This window comes from Pteropus medius, unplaced genomic scaffold (assembly GCF_902729225.1).
Source record: "Pteropus medius unplaced genomic scaffold, Ma_sr-lr_union100, whole genome shotgun sequence".
NCBI classification, from domain to species: Eukaryota; Metazoa; Chordata; class Mammalia; order Chiroptera; family Pteropodidae; genus Pteropus; species Pteropus medius.
In genome coordinates, this window is record NW_024344241.1 from 4,731,373 (window position 1) to 4,756,020 (window position 24,648).

Genomic DNA, 24,648 nt, shown 5'->3' on the forward strand with positions numbered 1-24,648 from the left:
TATAAATAGCACATGCTCTGCTCTGTCCAAAGTACCCCATGGAATCATGTAAAGCTTCATGGTCCCTAATGCCTAAGATTTTACAACTGACATAAATTCATGTCAAAAGATAGGGCCTGGGGGCTTGTTGGTCTTCAGACAGCTGTAATGGAGAGGGAGAAATTTTAAATCAAAAGATGTGCTTTCTAATCCTGGGTTGTAATCTTAGGCTAACCACTTAATTTCTCTGAAATGCAGTAAAAATTGATCTGTTGTGAAATTGAATTAAGATAATAATGTTTTATAATCTAAAAAGCAAGAGTCAGGTAATAATTATATATAATAGGGCACTGGAAAACTGCAAGAATTCTATAAATGATAATAGAACATTTATTGAGCACTTACTTTGTACCAAGCTCTATGCTAAATAATGTACATGCACTTTTCATTTAATCTTCCAACCAGTACTGTAAGATGAGGAAACTAAAGGTTAGAGTGGTTAATTAACATATCCACCATCATTCTAATAAGTAAGGGAGCCAGGATTCACACTCTGACTGCAAGCCTAAGGTCTTAAACACTCCTTGATATGATTATCATGATCATGTTAAAATGAAGAACAGAAAACACAGCCAACAATGTCCCTTCGATTTACAAGTTGGGTAACTTGGTCTTTTTTTTCATTCACATTTATTTGCTGGTATTTTTTTTTTTTTATCGAAATAATACATTCTCCAAATAAAAAACTTTAAAGGCAAAAATAAAGTTCTTTTCACCCTCTTCTCCTGACTCTAAATCTCATTTTCCACATTAAGATTCTCATGTGGCCTTCTACAAATTTCCTGTACATTTAGAGATAGTGCGTGTATGTCTACTCTTTTTTTAGCTCAGTGATATTACGCTATAAATACTCCTTTATAGCTTCTTTTTTCCTGCCTAACACAACCTGTCTTGTACATTTTCCCATGTCAGAACAAATAACCTTTCTCTTTTTAATGGCTCAGTAGTATTCCATAGTATGGCTATTTTGTAATTTAACCAACCCTTAATGGTGCACATTTACACTGATCCCAGCTTTTTTCCATTATGAGTAGTGCAGTTGTAGACATCCTGGTTCCTGTGTAGGATAAAGGCATAGAGGTAGACAAGCTAAGTCAAGGGTATAGGCATTGAAAATGTAGACCCAACATTACCACATTGCCCAGCAGTTTTGATCCCAGCAATCTTGTCTTTACCTTCACTCTTCAGTCCTGAGAATATTAGATGTTTTCATCTCTATCAATCCAGTTTGTAAAAGGTGGCATCTCTTTAGTTATGGGTCAAGTTGAAGATAGGTAATACATATTAACCTAAGTGATTCTATATTTATTCACTGTCTTATTTTTTGTCATATTTATCACAAATATATTTTCCCCATTTGTCATTTATTTTTTGACCTTGTCTATTTTTTTTAATGTGGAAGATTTTAATTTTTATGTAGTTATATTTTACTTTATTGCCTTTAAATTTTACATCATGCTAAATTCCCACTCCAAGATTACAAAAATTCTCTTGTATTTTCTTTTGGTGCTTTTATGAGTACTTTTTCATGTTTAATTTTTGATGCATTTAGAATTTATTTTGGTATTAAGAATGGAGGTAGAGGTTCAACTTAACTTTTTCCAAAATAACAAGCCCTTGTTCCAATACCAATTCATTGAATAAGTAGACTTTCATCTTAATCAAACTTACCAGGCCAGAAAAATCTTCAGTTCCCTCCACTTTACCTCATAAAGAAGCCACCATTGTTTTTACCAAAGTTACTGGTTCTGCTTTGCTCTCAGTTACCTCAATTTTCTCCTCTGGAACTCTGCTAATCCTGCTCTCCTAAACCCTCACCCTTCCCCTCTATACTGGCTCCACTGCATTCTCCTTAAAGCACATTCCATTCTTCCACATCCAGAAATACTTTGGCTTCTTTGCTTCTCGGTCAAGCTCCTGTCCAGCTCTTTTTCCTTCGCTTCTTGCACTCAAAAGCTTCACTTCCATGTAAACTGTATCCCAGCTGTACCGAAACAGTTCTTGCAAAGATAAGTGGATTCCTAATTGCCACAAACAACATGTATGCTTTCATCCAATTAGATGTCTCAGCAGCATCTGACCGCTCTGAGTGGCCACTCCTAGAGATCCTCTCAGCTTTTGGCATCTCACTCCTCACTCTTGCCTCCCCCTCCCACCAGTCCCGTCCCAGTCTCCTTTGCTGCCCCTCCTCCTCTGTCCCTCTAGAATAGAGCTGCCTCCATTTTCCATCAGCAGCCACTTTCTTTCCCTGTGATTGCATCTACCACCATAACTCGTCTGTCCCCTTGAGGATGACTCTTAAATCTGTCTTCAGTCTTTACATCTCACCTGACACAGACATGGAAACCACATAAGCCTTTGTTTAGATCTCAGCCTCTTGACTTACCAGCCATGTGATCCTTAGGAAGCTACTCACTGTCTGTCTATCAGCCTCCTTGTGGGTCTGTCTCTCCTACTAAACCCTGGGTTTCTTACTAGGTAGTATTGTTTTGTATTATATTTTATATTATATTAGATTTCACCTTATCAAGGGCCTGCTTTGTGTCAGGTATTGTACTGTGGACTTTATGTAGCTCATGTCTGACAAAGTAGACATATGTTTATATTCACTTTTTATTTTAACCCAGAGCTATTTGAAGCCAAAACCCTGTCTGTTGGTAAGTCTCCAGAAGCTTAGACTCTATCTGAAAAGCAAGCTGTGTTCTCCTGGGCAAACGCCCTTTTCAGCCATTTTAAATGCCTGTGTTCTTTCCCTCTGCCATGCTGCCTCCTGGGCTCAAGCTTTCCATCCCCACCACCACCCAATCCTGAGCTCGAGGCAGGCATTCAGTCATTGTTTAGTCACCCACACAGAGCTTCCCTCATTCATTCACTCATTTATTGAACAAATATTTATCCTTTGTGCCAGTCTTTCACCCATGTACTAGGAATTCATTGATGTTAAGACACACTCAGCCCTCGGGACAGGAGATGAAGAGAAAGAGAACATGTAGAAGTTAGCCAGGTGAAGGCAAGGTAATTAGTGATGAGAGGTACTGATCGTAGAGATAAACTTCAGAGATAAGCAGGAGCCAGAGACCTGTAGGACCTTGCATCCCATACTTGGGCTTTACCCTGAGGGAGGGGCCCTTCACAGTTTCATTGGAGTTGCAGCTTTCCTACTTCAGCTCCCTGCTTTTCTGCTGATATCCACACTCTTTATTTATTACCCTTTGGAAGCACCTTAAGAGCAAAGATTCTTTCTTTAATACTAGAACCCAGAATGATGACTTGATCCGCAGAAAGTGCTCAACAGGGTTTGGTGGGTGAATGAGTATAATGTTAGAATGCAGGGTATATGATCAAAAGAGTTTTCTTTTCCTTTAAAGGAATTGAACTCAAGTTATTTTTATCTTGTTTATTTTCTTTGGAGGACCAGACCCATTTTCCACCAGATGGTTTAAATTAGTTTATTAAAATGTTAATAAGATTGATCTTTATAAAATATAAGCAATTCCTTTTTCTTTCATAGGATTTTTAACAGCATCTCCACAGAGTAATGTCAAGCCTTAATAGGGTTGTGAACACCGATTTGTTTAATATCTGTTGCCTTCTAAAGGGGAAAAAAGAAAGTATAAGTTTTTTCTTTTAAGAGATAGCTCTTTTGAAGAAGAAGGGGAAACTATCCAGTTATAAGTTTGAGCCCATTTATTGTGAAATTCCATGCCACTCACCATTTGTATCCTACTTTAGATTTTTAGAATTTGTTTATCTTAAGACACAGCACCTATAACGTGGATATTTAAGAATATAAAAAATCATTTGTCTTCAATGCAGTCAAGTCTGAAGACAAGAAAATAGGTTAGATTACCCCCCTTAATTTCTTCCATAAATGCTTTTGCTACACAAGAAAATAAGACTTTTTATTATTCTTAGCAACTCAAACAGAGCTTTAAATAAGATCCAGGATTTCTTATTTAGTTGTCAGATTCTTTTTCATGCCTATTTTGTGTATTTCTAGTTACACAGCCAAAACACGAGAAATAGCTGTCTATACCACATACTTGTTTTGGATCTGAAGAGGGAAATGAAGAGAGTGAGAGTAGAGAGAAATGAGGTCTGATGTGAAACTCAGAAAAGGAGATTGTGTAGGTTTAGCAGTATCACTCAGTAGTAGGCTCATTCTCCAGAAATTTTTAACAACCGAGATCTCTATTATGTTCATATTTGTTGATCCCTTTTGGATGAGAAACCTTTGCTTCACTAAATAATAGTTCCAAGTATAGTAATAATAATAATAGCAGCAGCCATTTATTGTGTGTCTTATATGCCAGACACCATATAACCTGTTTTCACTAAGGTTAAAAAAGAGCGATGTATGCCACTCAAAGCTGCAGAATCCCACATTTAATTATTTAAGATTACAGTCCCAGCAGCAAGTGGAAAATGCTATACAAGGCTGAAAGCACAGGGAGCCTTTCCTTTATACATCATAGGAAGGGGTGGAAATTACAAAGCAGCATGTTTTATTTTCTCTCCTTTCTGTGGCCATTACCCATATGTTCTGGATTAGCCAGCTAGAGACCCGATTCCCAAATGGCTTTCTAAATAAATGCACATTAACTTTAGGTTAACGTTTCTCCACGTGGAGACTAAACCAGGGGAGAAAGGGCAGCGAAGAGAAGCCTTTCGTAGTGAAATAATATATGTGTACCAGGTACTCTCATTTAGAATCTAAGATTTATGCTTTCATTATACTCTCTACAACTATATGTGGCAACTGCTAAATTTGAAAAATAAAGCATACATGCAGACTAAATCTTTTTACAATAAAAATCTCTGTAACATAAAATATTTCCCACTCTTAGGTTATGGCTTCCTTGAAAATTGATGCATTTCATCTAAAGAATATAGAAGGTCCATTGATGTCAAGCAAATGTGATTTGACTAGTAATTTAAGTTACTGGTTACTGTACTCTATCACACTGGTTAAAACAGTGGTTCTAAACAGTGGTTCTTGAACAAGGTCGCATCTCAGAACCACCTCTGTAAAATACACATGCTCAAGCTTGTAGTTCTGAGCACTTGGACGCTCCTAGTTAAAGTCATGGGTCTAGACCACTAAATAGACATGCATGACATATCTCTAAAGGGTCTAGTGCCTTTTAATGTCCAAGGGACTTATGGCCATGGATAAGTTTATTCTCAATTTAATGATCCACTTGTTAATCTTATATATCCAATAATTGAAACTTTAAAATGAATCTTTACTAAGCATTTAAGCATTGATTAAAAGCTAAACTATATTTCCTTAACCAATTTAAAAAGCAGTTACTAATCTAAATATAGCTCTGCTTTCAAACTCTCCAAATACCTTAGAGTAGCTAAAAAATGCAAAAATAGTCATTACGAAACCAATGACTACACTTATATTTAAACTGAAAATATCAACACTGTTGGTTTAATTAAAGTCTTAATTACTTCTACACAACATCCCAGAATTTTAGAAATGTCACATTAATTAATACCTGTCTCAGTTTTAATAAGAGAAAAAGAATACCCGAGTTTACCAGTTCCTGGAATAGATTACCACCTGTTTCCCAGTCAGGCCACTGGTCACCAATCTGAGCTCCCTTTTTATGGGTAAAGTTCACATGTTATATTAATGCGATTTTGTTGGGGGGTCAGGGAGCCTTTGTTCATTAGGAATGCTTTTAGCAATAAAGGGACAAAGAGGATCCATGTGAAGGAAAGAAATGTTCTCTTGGAGACATACTGGGTCTAAGATGCTGGCATAATAACTTCTGGGTACATCCAACAAACAGTTGAAAATGCATACCTAGAGCTCAGAAGCCAATTAGGGCAGGAGACTCAAGTTTAGAAGTCGTCTGATTAGTGGTGAAACTCTAAGATAGAGCTGTGTTGCCTAGAGGGAGCACTCAAGTAGAGAGAAGAGGCAATAAAGAGTATTCAGAAGAGTTTCAAGGCATGATGTTTTCCTGTGTCTGTTACTTATAGAGCACTCAGCAGGAAGCCTTCTGGGAAGAGGTGGTCGAGGGCCATTTGTAATTCTGTGAATGATTTCAATGGGAGAGAACAGAATTCCCAGAGCAGCCTCGTGGTCCAGAGGCAGAGGCACAAAAGGTGGAAGAGAAGTTTGATAGCGAAAAACAGGGGAGAACAGAACTGTTTAAGAGTTTGAGGAATGGGTAGAAGAGTCTGTCTGGGATTGTTTTTGTTTTGGGTTTTTTGTTTGTTTTGTTTTGTCTTTTTGGATTTTTTAAAGATGTAAAGATTTTTGACTAAGGGGAAGGAGCCAATGCAAAAGAAATCATCAAAGATACAATAAAGAATAGGAAAAAAAACTTAATGGAGCAAGGTCCAAGAGCAACCAGGACAAAATGTGTTTTCCTAAAGGAATCTCAAATAGTGTTAGAGAAGGGAAGGAGAATAGAATAGATAAAAAGACATGTAGGACAATTCGGAGGCAAAGAAGAAATTGAAAAAGCTCACATTTTCTTCTTTCCTGCTTTGTCATTCATCTTTCAACCTGGTTTGTGTTGGGGGCTGTTTAAAAACTTGTAATTATGTAATCAAATATAGCAATAATTTATTTTACCTTTGTTTTTCTTGACATGAAAATTCATTCCTCTTACATGGTCCGTATCCTTTTAAAACATGTAAAGAGCAAAACTCTGTATGAAGTTTGGGTTATAGGATTGAGAAATGTAGCTTAAGAAAAGATTTGTTACAGCAGATGTAAAGAAAGTGAATGGATCCCATTAAGAATGGGTACAAGGATAACTGCAACAGGGATGACAAAGTTAAAGTTTAATCAACAAGTCCATTCAGTCCTGTTTTGCAGCATCCAGGAGCAGATAGGGAGAGTTTTGTGCCATCTCCCCAGGCGGGATTGGCAAGGAGAATGCAGCAGTAGAAGTCTTTTGAAGCAAGGTTTCCCATGTAAGCATCACTGCAGTGACTGGTCACCAGTCCCCAGCTGAGCAGATCAGCTATGAGGCTAAAAGGGGCAGGTGGACTATGAGAATGGGAAAGACCGATCAACTGTGGGACACACTGAGGAGGAAGAACAAGCTCAGGAATGACAGACTAAAAAAAAGCAGAAGGATGGGAGATTGAATGAAGGTCTGGGTCTTGGATATGGCAGTGAGATGCAAGCTGCAACATACATAAGGGTAGGTAGGTGATGTTAGGGAAGCAGTGAGAATCCTTAGATTTGAGGATAATGTGTATAATCCAGGATGTTTGCAAGGTTAGCAACATAGATGCTGAAAAGCATAAAAATGCTGGCAGAGAAATGAGTATACAGGAAAACTGAGCTAGGTAGCAAAATTATCAAAGGAAGGAAATCAGTAGATAACAGCTACAGGGTTGGAAGGAGGGTCAGGACTGCCACAGTGTACACCTGAACCCTGCCATACTTGGTAGCCCTGGAGAAGGTGGAGTAAGAAGGTGGTATAAATTTCAAAAGAATCCAGAGGTTTTATAAAAGCTCTAGGATTATAGGCTTTCTAGATTTCATCAGTAACCATCTCCTGGAAGATGCTAATATTCTCAGGTTAGCCCAGTAAGCAAATCTACTTACTTAAGTGAATCATCATTTGTGATTTTGTATTGACACTTAGCTTATTTATTTCTACCCGAGAAACATGAATGACAACATTTTAGTGGATTAATTATGTGTATGATGTCTCTAAGCCCAATTAGCTAAGAAGCAGAACTTTTATAATTAGCTATATAAAATTGAAGAAAAATTGGCTTATATTTTATATTCTCGACTCTTCTCAGTATTTTTTAGAATTTAAACTTGTCCTAAGCATGCTATCTGTTTAAAAGAAAAGAAGGAAAATATATATATTTGCCTCAATTTAATATTTGAGGCCTTAGAACTACCAATCGTAACTGTAAAAACAATAAAAATTTTATAGGAAAATAGAAGACCAAGAAAAGATTTAAGAAATATAAAGCTTTATTTTTCTTCCTTCCCTCCTTGAACTAATCATTAACTAAGTTTAAATAAGCTCTTCCTGAGAAGAAATGTCCCAATGACACCAAACAGGGTGAAGCAAACTATATGAGCTTCATGTTCATTTTTGTAACTCGAGTTTCTGAAAACATCCCCGTTGCAATATATGTCCCTTGGGTTCTATTCATTATCACCTCTGGGTGAAGCCAGGAATGGGGAGAGATGGATAAATTTCTCATTTTAACCACAATCATTGATTTTAAAGGTGACACTCCTTAGTACTAAGGCTGATGTCCTGGAGGAGTGAAATTAATGGTTTTTCTCTAATAGAGGTGAAATTTTAATGATTTTTTTCAATATTCTGTAACACTTTCATTGCTCCCTGAATAGATGCATTGTAAGATCTAAACACAAGCTGCTGCTAGTGGGAGACAATTTACTCTCCTTTTAACTTCCAAAAAAGGAAGAAGCCAGGAATATTCCCAAAGAATCTACTGTGGAAAACATCAGGTCTGATGATAGAGAGCTGAAGATAGGAGATGGCTTTCTCCAGTTCGTGTACTGCGTCACAGTTCTTTTCTCACAGAACCCTGGAGCTCAGGGCCAGAAGTGACGTAAATGATCACCAGGACGTTCCTCCTTGACCCCAGTTTACTCCAAGCCTTGGAATAGGTTCTTAAGTCTGTAGTTTCCGATATCCTTGTTCCACAGTAACCAGTACTGCCAGGAATCTGCCCATTATCTCCAGGACAACTTACTATTGAAAGCAACTCTGAAAGTAGGTGGTTCATTCCTTTAAGATATGCTTTTTATCAGATGAATTTCTTTTTTGCATATGTATTTAAACATGAGCCCTACACTCAGAAAATTGGTCCAGAGAAGGTGACATCCCATAAAATTTGCAAATGAAAAAAAGTTTAAAATAATGACGTATTATTGATCACTCTTGCATTCATTAACTGCTCTCTTCAATAACATAAGTTAGTGGAATTTCAAGCATGTTAATACAGTTATTGTTAATTTAAAGGGGAAGGATTGCAGTTTTAAACATTATATTTAACTCTTTAAAAATGTAGCATCTTTAATGCTGCTAGTTGTTATTATTCTAAGACTGATTCATGCCTCATGATTCATTAGCCCTACACATCTTGGGTACATAGCTGAAAATACTGCCACCCAGATTAGAGCCTTGGGCCAGATTAGAATCTTGCAGACAGAAGGTTCCAGTTCCTTGAGCAATGCCCAGAGCATAGCTCCATATACAGCATGTGTGACAGTGTTGATATGTTTAATTGCTGTGTTTGGTATTAACAAATGTGTAATGGCACAAAGCATAAGAAATTTCATTACATCTCTGGCAAATTCACATTGAAAGAAAGAAGGACAGATGGTTGAAAACAGCCATAAAATATTCTATTACATGTCAGCAAAAAATCATTAGACAGTAGTTAAAGAGATGTTATTAATGGATAAGATTCACTTGGGGAGTCATGTTTCTAGAATGCACATTAAAGCAAAGATATTTCTGGTGTTTTTAATGTAATCAGGGCCAAAGACAAACATGTCTTTCTATGTAATTAGCAAATAGATTTATTGACAGTAAGGAAGCTGCTATGCGGCCTGGCTCCACACAATTTGGGGAAATTACTATCTTTATCTTCTAACACCAAGGCATAACATAACTGCAGGTATAAGCCCTATAGGTCACTGAAATAATACCATATTATTTTATTGACATATTCTGGTGGATGAAGAAGGGACAAAATTATTATTTCTGAAAATCATCAAAAACCCATTTTTAAAAAGCCATACACAGCTAACTAATTTGTGAACTATGAATGAATAATTTCCCAAGTGCTTTAACATGTCCCTTTTGAATTAAAACAAACGTCAGCATTTTGACTTTGTGAGCATGAGAATGATTTTAGTGTATGTTTTATGTCTGTAGGACAAACAGCATACTGTCTATAAGGTACTGGAGAGTTTTTTAGGCCAGGTGCTATAATTTGGTGTGGTCCCCACTCCGCAGAGCTCATTGTTCAGCCCCGCAGGTCCAGAATGTCAGAATGACCAGACGATTAGAGCTTGGGAAGAGAGGCTTTCTCCTTAGGGCCTCTACTGTTGCTAAACAGGCTCGAGGCAGCTATGTGAATTTAGCATCAAAGCAAAAGGAATGAATGGACATGTTCATGACCTGAGATTGTTGTTCTTAGATAGTGCAGGGCTTCCTCTCGCTCAAAGTGTTTGAAAATGCTCTTTTCTCAGCTCTTTCTTTTTCTGGGCTTTTGAAAATTGCAGCTCTTCAGATGGTGCTCTTTACACAGGAACAGCTCTTTACACATGTGTTTCAGCATGCTTTCCCATCATGTCAAAGTGCATGGGTTTGCAGCACATTTTCACTTTTTACCTTTTAAATCAGATGCCAACCTATGGCTTCCAGGTAAGCCGTAATCACTTAGTGTGTCTCCAGAGCCCATTTTGGGTATGGGCAAGAGTTCCTTTATGCAGCCCATGATGCTCATTGTGTGTGGACTCAGGAGTTCCTTTTCTGAAGTATGCAGCCTGGAGCTACAAATATAGACTACAGTCCTGTCAGCGTCCCCACAATGTGGTATGGGTGTTGCTGTAGGTTTATGGACTCTATTCCAACGGAGTGGTGATTTACAGTGTTCTGTACCAGAAACTGATTACCTCTGAGTAGGTTTTCCCCTCATTCATAACTCTTTCCTTATCCCTTCAACCAAAAAATAATAATAATAAACAATTTAAACATAATATATAAATCTGCCATGTTTGATAAAAATGGGGCGAAATCTCAGCACCTATCATGTCAGTGGCATAAAATCCCCACAGTTTGCTCTATTGGAGTTTCCACCACAGAAAAGAGTTGGTTTGTCATCACTTTGGAGTCTTAAAATGTTGATATACTTGGTTAACAAGCATCAGCAAAATGGTAACAACTGATATTGATTCTTATATCATGGCTGTGGGAAGTTTAAATTTCTAGATTTATTCCTAATTATAAAAATAAGTCTTGGCCCTCTTTTAACACTCATTGTCGCCCCCCACCCCACCCATCCCTATCATTCATTTTTGGCATTGGTGTAGCTGACAAGAGGTATAAACTATGCACTGGAATAAGTCTTCGAAGTGCTAGATGCCAAACAGCTTTAGTGATTCATACTTGTAATCACAGAAATTGAAGAGATGGAGGGCTGTCATGAAGGCAGTGTTTTAGTGTTTTGCCTGAGAAGGAGAGAGGATAAGAGCTAGAGATGGATATAATGTCGATGAATAATTAGGGATTTTGTTGGCATTGGCAGTGTTGGTACAAGGTACGTATTGCTTTTTGTTACTTGTGTAATTCATAGTTGTTGGAATTTTTGAGGGGAGAAAAATTCATAGTTCTTCTATCATGAAACATTATTATTTTCATGTGTAGTCTTCTAGAATGTTACTTCTGCAAGTAGACACACAGAAATGTATACTTTCATTAATTGGAATCCTACTAATCATTTGTAACTTAACTTTATGATTTCCTAAATAAAATTAACACACTTTCGAGGCATTAAAAATATTCATGCATCATTTTCAGGTGGACACATAGGGTGCCACTGAGTGTATCACCATCATCTATTTCCCCGGTCCCCTATTCTCTGACCTTTAGATCACTTCCAGTGTTTGCTACTTTAAACAATGCTCTGATGAACATCCTCATGAGTAGTATATCTTTTTTCATTTAGCTAGCTATTCATTTAGGGTAAATTACTGGAAAAAAGACTTGATAGGTCAAAATTTATGCCCAACATAAAGAGATTTATACATGCCCAATTGGGAGGAGAGAGTGTTCGTGTTTGTTTTTAATATTTTACTACTGTGTTCCTCCTGTGCTGTAAGATTAGATGTAATGTAGTTTATTCAGATGGCCATATTTAAAAGGAATAAGTTGAGAAAAGTAGTTTATACCTAATTATTTATTAATTATTATTTATACCCAATTTCTTTTGGGATCACAGACCCTTTGTAAATCTAAGCTTTAGATACTCCTCTTGAAAATTTCATGTATGTATATATATAATGCCAACTCTTAAACCTAATCCATGGCCTCCAGCTAAGACTTTGGCTTACAGCTACTCCCTAGTTTTTTAGTTTTTGTTTTTAATAATTATCACTTTCATACCAGTTAAGAATGAAGTTAAATTATTGTTTCTGTTCCAGTCTAGTAAATATTTTATACTCCTGTATACATGCTCTTTTTAATATTAGACAGTTACAATATAGTGTTGAAACTGAGAGTGAAAATCAGTCTGCAAAAAGACAGAATGCCACTACTACTCTAGGCTTAAATATGACAGTGAATTACCAAAGATTTATTCGAGCTCTTTGGGTGAGACCACATTGTAAATATATAAGATGTGATTTCACATACTTCACTTAACCTCATCTGTTCATGCATTTTTCCTGCTTGAGGATTTATCTAATTGAATGTCTCATTGTCCCATTTGGTGTGACCAAAGCCAAACATAAAAATTTTCTAAACATGCTCCTCCCTCCTTTGCATCCCTGAAAAAAGCGTCTGTCCGTTATTTTTATGATCTATCTCCCAGATCATAATATGGTTGAGCTTTTTAGATTCACCTTTAGTCCTCCTTGCCCAATGTCTTACAGTAATCGAGTTCATGGGGAATTACAACAATAAAAGGAAGCCATTAGTGTGTGTGTGTGTGTGTGTGTGTGTGTGTGTGTGTGTGTGTGTGTCTGTAGCGTCGCGCCGATCGCGTCATAGGGTGGGGGGAGCGATGGCACATCCCAAGTTCTGGCTTAGTTCCAGTCTAAGTCTGAAGGCCTGTAAACCAAGATAGCCAATAGTTTTAATTACAGCCCAAAGGCCAGCAGGCTCAAGACCTAGGAAGAGCCTTTGTGTCAGTTTGAGTCTAAAAGCAGGGGCGGGGAAAACCGATGTTCTTTTAAGGTCATTAGGCAGGAAGAATTCTCTCTTACTCAGGGAAGGGTCAGGATTTTTGTTCTGTTCAGGCCTTCAGCTGACTGGATGAGGCCAACCCGCATTATGGAGGACAATCTGCTTTTCTTAGTCTACCAGTTTAAATGTTAGTGTTTTCCAAAAACACTCTCACAGAAACACCCAGAATAATCTTTGACCAAATATATGGATACCCTGTGGCCCAGTCAAGTAGACATATGAAATTAACCATCATACCCAACATGTCTACTTATTAATTGGTCCCCATCTCCTGTTTATTCTTCCTGACTTGTGTCTCTTTATATCTCCTCTTCTTTCCATCTCCAGCTCTACCTGCTTAGTTCAGAATCTTGTCTTAATCCAAGACTGTTGCAGTAATCTCCCACTTGATATTCTTACCTTTATCAAGTGATTCTCAAGCTTTTTACCACTAGTACCCATTTTACTATTTTTTTCTTATGAATCCCAGGTTCTGAGAGAATTTTGTCTATCAAGCCAGCTGTTTTGCCACTTCTAGTAATCAAAAACATTTATAGTTGTCAGTAATAATAAGTAGCATTTTGGGGGTGTTTACCATATACCAGGCACTATTCTGGCCTTTATATAATTGACTTTATTTATATAAATTACCTCTCTATAATGCAGATACTATTCCATTCTCACTTTATGATAAGGAAACCCAAGCCTAGGGGGCTATGTAAGTAGCCCAATGTTGCACAGCTAATAAAACAGCAGAGGCAGGATTCCAGTCCAGGAACTATGAATGCAGAGCCCCTGGCCTTTACCCCACAGATACAGATTCTAGTTCAGTGCTGTGAACAATATGGAACAGTTTGTGTGTCATCTCCACAAGTCTGTAGAATTCCAAATAAAACCAAAAAGATCAACAGTTACACTCAGTTGTTCCACTTTATCGTGGATCACTGTGTTATTTCCATTAGGCATTGTAGAGAAACAGTGGAAACTCCTGCTTTCAAATGAAGAGGATGTGATGTTGGCCTTTACCTTACCCCTTTCTCAGATCCGGAAACCTTTGGCATTGAAATCTTCCAGGTGGGAATTGTGTAATCTCTTCTCCCTTCAGCCTACACTGTATATCGCAAGCAAATGGACCTTTTAAGATTCTGCTTCATGAGCGTATTGAATCCCTTAAAGTTCAGCTCCTTCGTTCTGCTCAGTTGTTGTTTGCCAGTCCTCCCAGCCGTGACCCTGGGCTCTGGTCATGTTTGTTCCTTGTCTCTGAATATGTCCCTCCACAGCACCTTTTCTGGCCATTCCTTTAAAGCTTATTTCTCTCAAAGCTACAAATTAGTCTTGGTCTTGGAACTTTCCATCTCACTCTGGTCATCATCTCTCCCTCCCCCAAACCTAACAGAAGTCACACAACAGATGCAGAGTGCAGGATGATTACCAATTTTTTTCCTGTGCGCTTACAAAATAGTGAGAGAAACGATTAAAAGGCAAGCAAATAAATTAGCATATAATTATAAATTGTGGATTGCAACCCTAGACAGGAAGTGCTTTCAAAGTTGAAAAAGAGGTTTTAATTTACAGTGAAAATATGTATGATGTATAGGTGTGAAAATATGTATGTATTCTACATATAGTTGATCCTCATTATTTGCATATTCCATATTTGTGAATACATCTACTCAGTACTCACACTTTTACCCTGGATAGTTATCTATTCAGTTCTATTTAGTTGTACCATTGGCTTTACCATTAAAGTCCCAGTGTAATTCTGCATTTCTAAAGGGATACCTGCTTCAGGATGCTCTCATGTGCCCTGACAAGTTTTGCTCATGCCTTTTGCTGTTTGTGGCAGTTGGTTCCCTGTATTCTTATTACAAACTGACAGTTTTACCTCCTTTGAATTCCAAATTGATCAGATCTGACTGCTGTCATATAAGTGAAAAGATTTACTGTTCAAGTAAGAGAAAGACAAAAATACAATATAAAACAGAAAAAATAATAATAATAACCCATATCTATTTTACCTTGTTTGGCCAGTTGTTAATATTTGCCACATTTGCTCACTCTCACTCATCTCACACTCTCTTGCTCTCCTCCCTCTCTTTATCACTATCACTGTCACTCTGTATATTTTTCCTGAACCATTTGAATGTAAGTTGTACACATAATGACACTTTACCCCTAAGTTTTTCAGTATGTATCTTCTAAGAACAAGGAGATTCTCTTACATAGCCACAATACCAATATTGCATCCAAGTATTGTGATGCAGTAATATTATCAATTGGTGTAAATTCAATAAAAATTAATCTATATTCCCCTTCATACTCCTCTCTCTCCCCTCTCCCATCCAGGATGCAATAAAGAGTCAACCCACTGGTTGTCATGTTTCTTTTGTCTCCTTAAATCTGGGTCACCATCACCTCTGTCACCACTACCCGTCCTTGCCTTTTTTTTCTCTTTTATGACATTTCAGTTTTGCAGAGTCCAAGCCAACTGTCTTGGATAATGTCCTGCAATCTGTACTTGTCTCCTTGCTCTCATAGTTTTAATTCAGATGAAACATTTCTGGCAAGAATACTACATAAGTGATGTCAGGAGGCACATACTGTAAGTCTGTCCCATGTTTGGGGGTGCTCAGTTTGATCATTTGTGTGAGCTCTCCCTCTCTCTTTGTAATTAGTAACTGATGTTTGAGACCTAGTGAATATCTTGTTCTACAGCACCTTTTCATTCAGGTTTCAGTATTCATTGGGGATTGCCTTTACCTAGAGTATTATTACATGGGTGGTTGCAAAAGGTGATTTTCAAACTAGCTTGCATTCTATAAAGAAGAGCTTTCTCTTTCCTGCCCCCTCCCTTCCTCTTTTCCCCTATTTTTTGGAGTATCATAGTCCTATAGATTTTTTTAATTTAGTTTTATTATCTGTTACCATCATTATTCCTTCTAGTGCTCACATTGTCCCACACTGTCCTGCTAACCCTTTTTACCCAGTTCCTGTGTTCCTTTGACATGGCCCCATTAGTCGCTGAGCAGTTCCTTGCTTTCTGACACAAGGTGTTTTCTTTCTTTGTTCCTTTCCAATAGTATGATAGACAATACAATTAACTATTATTTTCTGTCCATAGCTATATTTAATCAGGAGAACCAACTATTTTAAATAAGAAAACAAAAAATGTAATATATGTCATTCATAAGTAAACATAAAATGTAGTGTATTTCTCTGGAAATTGATTTCTGGCTCAGAGCCTAGCTACTAATAACAATAAACAGGTACTTCCTGTCATTAAAGAGTGGGCCATTAAGAAATATCTGATTTGGCATTGTTTGTGTGTAAAAAGGCTCTTCCATGACAGCAGAAAAAGGAAGGTGAATTGTACCTATAATTCAGAACATAAAAACATTATTGGACAGGTGTTTTTATAGTTTACATTGTTTGCCCAGCACAACACTAAGTGCTGTGATGTAAAAGGATATAGTGTTAAAAAGGAAATGAAAATAGTTGAAAAATAGAAACAAGCCAGTACATGACAGTGTACTTATTAATGTTATCAGGAATTAATAAGGGAAGAGAATTCATCTGTGCAGGAGCTCAAAGCAAAGGTGAACTTTGAATCAACAGCTGTGTTTCTGTGTGTTTGTATAGACATATAACATTTTCTGACAGAAAAAGCTGTTAACAGTGAATATCTTTGGGGAAGGCAGGCCAGAGGGGTGAGAGAGAAGGAAACTTAAACTTTTTATGTTATGCTCTTTTGTACATATATTACTTGTACAATAAAAACATAAATTTAAGATTTTTCTCATTAAATTGTTCGAATTGATGGGAAAGGGTGTCTGTGCCAACTGAATGCAACACCTCAAGCCCTGGCATGGTTTGGGTTGGGTAGCAAGGGTAGCATTAGATTTGATCTTTTAGACAAGGGTGTACAGCCGGAAGATGCTGACAAAAGGAGACATGCTTTGAGAAGATTAACATAGTGGGAAAATAATTTGCACACATACTAAAGCCTTCTTGCCTTTTTTGGGGAAAAAGTCACTTTATGGCTTTTAAAATCAAGCATAATTCTAGTGTATTTGAAATATACTTTGATATGTATTTGTTAAAGTGAAGTCATTGGGGTATGTCTTTTGAATGAGTATATTTATGGACTCTAAACAATTTGTTTTGATCTACCATTTCTGAAATCTCATTCCTTAAAAATTGGCTTCTGTAGCTTTGCCCCAACCATTTTTTAAAAATACTACAAAGGTTTAAATGCCAGTGATCATGTATCTGCTTATGGCACCATCTTGAAATAATCACTTCCCCACAATAAACAGTATTGTCAAATTCTAATGGTGTAGCATTTGGGGACAGGATGCAATAGTAAGGTGATTTTTGTAGCTTAGTCAGTTTTGCTCTTACGTACTGGGCTTCTTTCAACCGTGAATTCCACTTATTCCTAAGAAGACACTTTCACCTTTTATGCACCAGTAAGAATGGAAAGAGACCTGTATGTAGGAGGCACTCTGTAAACGTGTGACTCTTCTCCTCCTCCCCTGTTGGAAAGGCTAAGCGTTTCCAACTACAGAATTTTTTGCGTTGGCTTGGTTTGATTTGGATGGTGTCTTGTTTTTTGAGAATTCGTTTGTTTGTTTTTGCCTCCCTTGTGTATAATAAATTATACCCAAGGAAAATTATTAAACTCTCAAAATAAATTTAACTTCTATTCACTCAAGTATAAATAGTCCCAGTTTTCAATAATTTATTCATCCAAGTGAGCTTTTTTAAATGATTATTTCATTCCTCCTCATTCCGAGCCACTTGTCACTTTTCCTTCTCTGTCCCAAAATAAGCATATGAAACTCAGACCAATATTTTGCTTTACCTATGCTTAAGTGTCATCTAGTGGTGGTGATGGTAATGTACACCTCATTATGGAGTAAACTTTTTTTTCTCCCATCTACTCTCAGAACATCCTAGAGCAAAAAGGGACAACAAATAGAAAATGGCTTAGGTACAACAACATTCTCTACTCCACGTCCTACCCCACCCCCTATATCAACAGAGGCAATAGAACACCTTGGGGAGAAAATGGAGAACAACTAACTGCATGATATATACATCTTAAAAACTGGGCCAGAAAATTATATGACCCAGCTTTTTAAAACAGCTGGCACTGTCTCAGCTCCACACTGTATAGATCATGATATGATTATGTTGGGTAACTTCTGTGCTTTTTAAACGTAACTTTTAAATATTTAATGTGGTTAAGAAGTTTTTCCACATCCGGCTTTCAACCCTATCACAAATCTCTGTGTAGCGATGATTATTGTAATGTTATTTCTTAAAAATTCTATTTTTTTAATGTATTACCAAAGCTGAGGTAAATACAAACAGAACAAAATATTCTTCAGATAGCTCCTTCATAGCACTTGCTATTCTAGCAAATGAGAATTAATTTTCTTCCACTGTAAGGATTTTTATTATTGAAACTTGAATTATAATTATATTATAATTTCATAATTTTTTAAAAAGCACAGTGTCCCTCTATTAGCTTACTGGTTATGTTAAACAATCTCAGCTTTTTTCATAATTCCCAGTTTCATTTTAAATTTTCATTTAGTGGATTATAGAAATGTGAGACTTAATCACAGTAGTGTATTTTTCTAGAAATAGAATAAAATAGAGTAAAAGGAGTAAATAGAATAAAATAGGTTTAAAGGAAATAAGCTAGCATTTGTTGCAAGCTTTTGGAAAATTTTGTTGTGTCATATTTAAAAATGAACCTCCTGGAATTTCATAATTGCATCCACTGCTTAGTTTAGTATTGACAAACAAAACTATAGAAAAACAAATTAGGACAACTGGATGTTAGTATTACTAATCCGCAATAAGATTCTGAAGGGTCCCTTAAAGATGTTCATCTTTTCATGGTATTACATTTTTTTGAAAACAGAGACATACACCTGTGTATACTAAAGCTATTGCTAAATCATTACAACAGGAATAATAAGTGGTGATTTGAATGGGAAATTAAGACAAATTCATTGAAACTGAAAGTGTCTCATATCTTTTATTTCTCTATTTTCTCATCAAAAGGTAAAGAGAATGTTTCTGATTATATGTTTACAATATATATTCCTCAACATCCTTGATTGAAAGATATAATACCCAGTAGTACTGCATTTAAACTTTTAAACTAATTTCCAATTTTAAAAGATTTTGTAGAGCATACCGTTTCTCCTTTTTTGTTCCAGTATTTTTTTTAATTCCCTTTAGGTTATCAGTCATATAATTGCTCTGGGTGCAGGGGAAGGGCAAACAGAGAGGGGGAATTGTTCAAAAATGAATCAATTTTTAAATGAAAAACCCAATTATATATTCCATTCAAAACACTTTTAAAAAACATTTATAAACAGTGCAGTATCATCAGTGTGCAGCTCAATGTATTTTTATAAACTGAAGACATCATATACTAAGAACCCAAGTCAATAAAAAGAACATTATCGGCACTCCCAAAGCCCCTCGTATTTCCTTGCAGTCACTATACCCCCACCAAGGATGTCACCATCCCGAATTCTCACATAGATTCGTATCCTTTTTTTGGTACCTTCTATAAATGGAGTCTGGCTACTCTTGCTCATTATTGTTTGAGATTTGTTCATATTATTGCATGCTGATGTGGATGTTTCATCCTCAAGGCTGTATATTTTCATCGTGTGAATATACCATAAATTTCATGTGTCCTTTCTACTACTGATGGACATTTGGATAGTTTCTAGTGTGGAGCTATTTTAAACAGTGCCAATATGAACATTCTCGTACTTGTCTTTTAGTAAATGGTCATTCTAGGAATGGAATTGCTAGGTTATCAGTTTTACATATGTTGAACTTTAGAAGATACTACCAAGCAGTTTTCCAAAGTGGATGCATCAAATTGCATTCCCATCAACAATCTGTATTGTAGTTGTTCCACATTCTTTCCAATACTTGGTATTTTCTTTTTCATTTTAACCATTCTAGTGCATGTAGTGGATTTAATTTTAATTTTTTAATTTAATGAAGACGAACACCCTTTTAGGTATTTGTATATGGAGGGATATTTCATGTTTATAGATTGGAATCCCCAATATTATAAAGTTGGCAGTGTTCTCCAAGTTAAAGTGTAGATGCAGTGCAATCCCAGTCAAATTACTAACAGGTTTTTTGTTTTTTTTGTTTGTTTGGTTGGTTTGTTTGGTTTTTTGTTTGTTTGTTTGTTTTTTTGTTTTTTTTTTTTTGGTGGGGGAGGCAGAAACTGAGAAACTCATTAAAAAATTCACCTGGAAATGCAAAGGACCAAAAATAGCTAAGGCATTCTTAAAGGAAAAGAATGCTGGAATACTTTCATTACCACATAGAAAACCTATTCTAAATCTCTGGTACTTAAGAGAGTGTGTATTTCTGTAAGGCTAGGCTAACTGATCAACAGAACAGAATAGAGTTTGGAAAGGGATAACCTTTTGAGTAAATGGCATTTAGTCAAATGCTCTTTACAGGGAAAAGTATCTTGACCCCTTGTATTGTAGATTTAAATGGGAAAGAGTTTTTAAAATTAAGTTTTAGAGGAAAACCAAAGAAAACATCTTTATTCCTTGGAATAGGCAAATATTTCTTAAACAGGACACAAAAAGTATGAACCATAAAAGAAAAAATACATTTAATATAGTATTAACACTATATCAAAATTATATCAAGAGCACCATTATTAAGAGGGTGAAAATGCAGAATGGGAGAAAATATCTGAAAAAAGATTCATATCCAGAATATGTAAAGAACTCCTACAAATCAGTTTTTGGAAAGACAGAAACGCTTTTAAAAATGGGTAAAAACTTTGAACACTCACTTCACAAAAGATGATATCCAGATGGCCAGAGAATCTCTGTCATTCACATATTCAACTAGTACTTCTTTATTAGTGACATTCTAAAATAGTATGCTTATTTTATGAAACGTCGGTGGAGTGTGTGATTACATTAAAACACAATGTCCTGTAAATATTACTGTTTTAGGCTCATGATGTTTTGATGCCATGGACATATAAACATGCAGAATCTGAAGGATGCAACAGCAGGAAACACCAGATGGTTTTCACACATACTTATAACCCTAAAAAATTTTAGTTTTTCCATTACCATGAAATGTGGGCAAACAGATCTCCCCTGATGCCTGCTCACACTGCCTGCCCTTCTTAACCCACGCACGCACACATGCACACACACACATGCACACACACACAAACACACACAAACATACACAGTCTGGTCTTAGAGCTGTGGATATCTCACCCCTGATCCAGAGCCACATTGGGCTCATTATTGCTGTTCACTAGTGTCATCTTTAGTGAAATAATGAAGGGTCATACAGTGACAGGGATAATTGTAATAAGGAAGCATGTTGTATGATCTGCTTGGAAAATTTTTTAAGCTGAAGATTTAATGGTTTGTTTTTTAAGTAAAGGAAACGTGAACTTGATACAAGACCAAGTTAAAACCTTCACTCTAATACATATTCATTAATTAGAATCTTTTGGAGAGCTCTAAAAACTTTCTAATACCTGGTGTCTGGGGTGCAGCCTGGACCCTGGGAAATATAAAAGCTCCTTGGGCGATTCTGATGTGCAGGCACGGGTGAGACCCCTGCTGGTGCCTGAGCCAGGGCAAGTTGAAACTGAAATGCCTCGTTTGCCCTAAAGAGCAACCCTTTTAGACTGCATAATTTATATTTTGGCTTGATTGGGGAGGAAGGGTACTTATTCTTTTTTACAGTTTCTCTCCAGGGATTATGAGTCATAGGCATGACTAACAGGAAGTAGTGAAACTGTCTTTTTAAGAGCATGCACACAGATTTTTCTAAAGAGAAAGATTTTCCTTCCTTTTTAATTATACCGAGAGCAGCTCACGGAAGATAATGTATAGAAAGTGCTAGCTCAGCAGAGACTGCTGTTGCATCCAGAGAAGGCCTAGAATGTCAGTGCATTTGGCTGTCTTCCCTCTTTTCTTCTCCTCAGCCCCACTATGCTGATTAAGAATTCATGATTATAACTCAACTATGTCAGTATTGACATAAAAGTGAAAGCACAAAACTGGCAGCTTCTTCCAGTTAGAAATTTAGTGGTAGTGACTGTTTTAATTTTTATTTTTTAAATGCCATTATGCTTAGAGATATATTTTGATGTAAATACATCACTAAAATTTTTATAACTTATGCAGCCTTTTGTACTTGCTTTCTTTAGTGATTAACATATTATTTACTTTCCTCTTGGGTAACCAAGAATAATTGATACACTATATTTTAATATTTTGTGTTATATATTATATATAATATTTTGTGCTTTAATTAATTTTATAAGTTATTCCAAATGCTGACCACTAAGGTTATTTTATACTCATCTAATCTGTTTAAGGTTGAGGTATGTTGGGGAGAAAAAAGGTTATATATAACAATTTGAAGACAATACAATAGGAAAGTCTAAATAAAAGCAAATAAAGGAAACCCTTTAAAAATAAATCCTACTAATTTATCATTTAGCTAATAGTTTTTTTATATCTTATGTTTTTTTCTGTTCCTTTACCCATGTCTTCTGCCATGCAAAGAACAAACGAGAAATAAAATTTTAAGCTATAGCCTCACTTATCATCAGTAACAATTCTTATTGTTAACATAATTTTTCATTCACTAGATCAGAAAATTGTTATTTAATAAAATATCTAAATTTAGATACCATTAATTTGGAATATTTTGGTTACTCCATAATCTAGCAATTTCTACTAGTTTTAGACATGTTGTATATATTGTCCCAGTAGATTGGACAGGACCAGTAGTATAAGAGTCTGTATTTGTCTAATGGGAAAAGGAAAGCTGAAGTCCACTGAGATTAGACTGGGACTTTCTATATTGTAAATACAGGATACAATCATTACTGTAATTCCATTCTTCTGATCTAAATCATTTGCTCCTTATTTGTTTTTGGACCATTTTCATCTCTATAAATTAACAGCCCCGTTGACATGAGGCAGAGGAAGGAAAAGGAAAAATATGTTAATAGTCAGCAATTGCCACCGTAAATTGGGCAATCAAGCAGAATGCCATTTCATAACTCAACTTGGTTAAGAACCACACCCCTACAAAGTCAGCATTCTGGCCTTCAGTTTTCAGCTGAGGAAATGGAGGTTCAAAGAGGCTAGTAACCAGTCCGAAAGAGTGGAACCCAGGTCTGTCAGACACTGAAATTCCTACAGTTCGCTACTTCTCCAGTAGCTTAGAATCTGACACACATAAGACGCATACCAGAAATTAAAGTATCATTTACTATTGTGAGTTGCAAAAATAGCAGTCACTAAGCCAAAGGAGTCCAGAGAAATAAACAGTCACTTCTGGGTAGATGGTCAGCAGAACTGCTTCTTCATTGAAAAGTTCAGCCATAAAAGGTGAAGTTTAAGAGAGAGGGGATTTCAGGAGGGGAAAAAAAATAGAAAGAAAAACATTCTAGGAGATGATGGCTTAGAATGAGATAGCCACAGAGAAGGAGTAGGTGAGCAACAAGAGAAGTAGATTCCCCAAGACCTTGCACATGTGCTGAATGAACATGGCTATGTTAATATCTGCCCAGTGTCCAATATTAAGATAAATACTTTTCAAGTTAAAGGAAGTATCAGGAACTTTGGACTGAGAAGGTCCCATAAATCTTCACAGGAGAGAGATGATTTGAGGGGGTTATAAGATGGATATAAATTTTAAGGAAAACTCTTGAGCAAAATGTTGAGGTGGAAAGACTGAGACCTAAGATATATTCACCTGTCGATGGCTAAAGGACAGCTTTTCTCTAAGAGAGACCCTGAGATGGGTTTGGATAGTAGGCAATGAAGAACCCTTAAAAGTGTTTTAGTCCAAATGCTGCCCTTACCAAGGTCACCACTGACCTCTTTGTTGTAAATATAATTAATAAATAAATAAATAAATAAATAAATAAATAAATAAATAAATAAAATTATGAGTAATTTCCAACCCTTTTCTTCCATAATCTCTTGACTTTTGACAATGTGTTGACCTATTTCTCTTAAAAACTCTTTTGCCCTGGTTATTTGAAATAGCCCTACTTTCCTGGCTTTCCTTTCACCATTACTCAGTCCCCTTTGTCTCTTTACTCATCTCCTCATCCCAGCATTACCACAGTCTGCCCCCACCACCCCCAACTCACCTTCATCCTCTTCAGGTGTGACTTGAGTGGCAGCAGCACCCCAATACAGGTCTCCACTCCACACCTCTCTCCAGACCACACACTGACCTGCCTTCCTACTCAACATTTCTCCTGAATGAGTATGACAATGGCTGCAGCCTTGCCCTCCAACCTGGCTCTTACCCAGGCACAGATCTGGGACTGTCACTCCCTACTGAAAATCTTACTGTAACTTTCCCATGCATTAGCATTAGAATTTATCTGCTCCTTATTTCCTAATGTGGCCCAGCTGGGTGTTACGTTCTGGACCTACCTACACAATGAGGGTCCTGATGGCTTCGTCCAACCTACATTTCACTAAAATTATGGACCTTTGAAAAACTCCTGCTCAAACTGATGGGCATGTCGCCTCTAGAAATCTTTGTTTCTTCTGGATTTGACTCTCTTCCAACCTAGCAAAGACAATGGCAGTGATCATTTAGACTT

At 36.6% G+C, this 24,648-nt stretch overlaps 1 protein-coding gene across 3 annotated transcripts in view; it reads left to right on the forward strand.

The window, feature by feature from the left end:
• Positions 1-24,648, forward strand: part of LYRM4 (LYR motif containing 4) — a 136,930-nt gene that overhangs the window by 56,983 nt on the left and 55,299 nt on the right. The window lies entirely within an intron of this gene.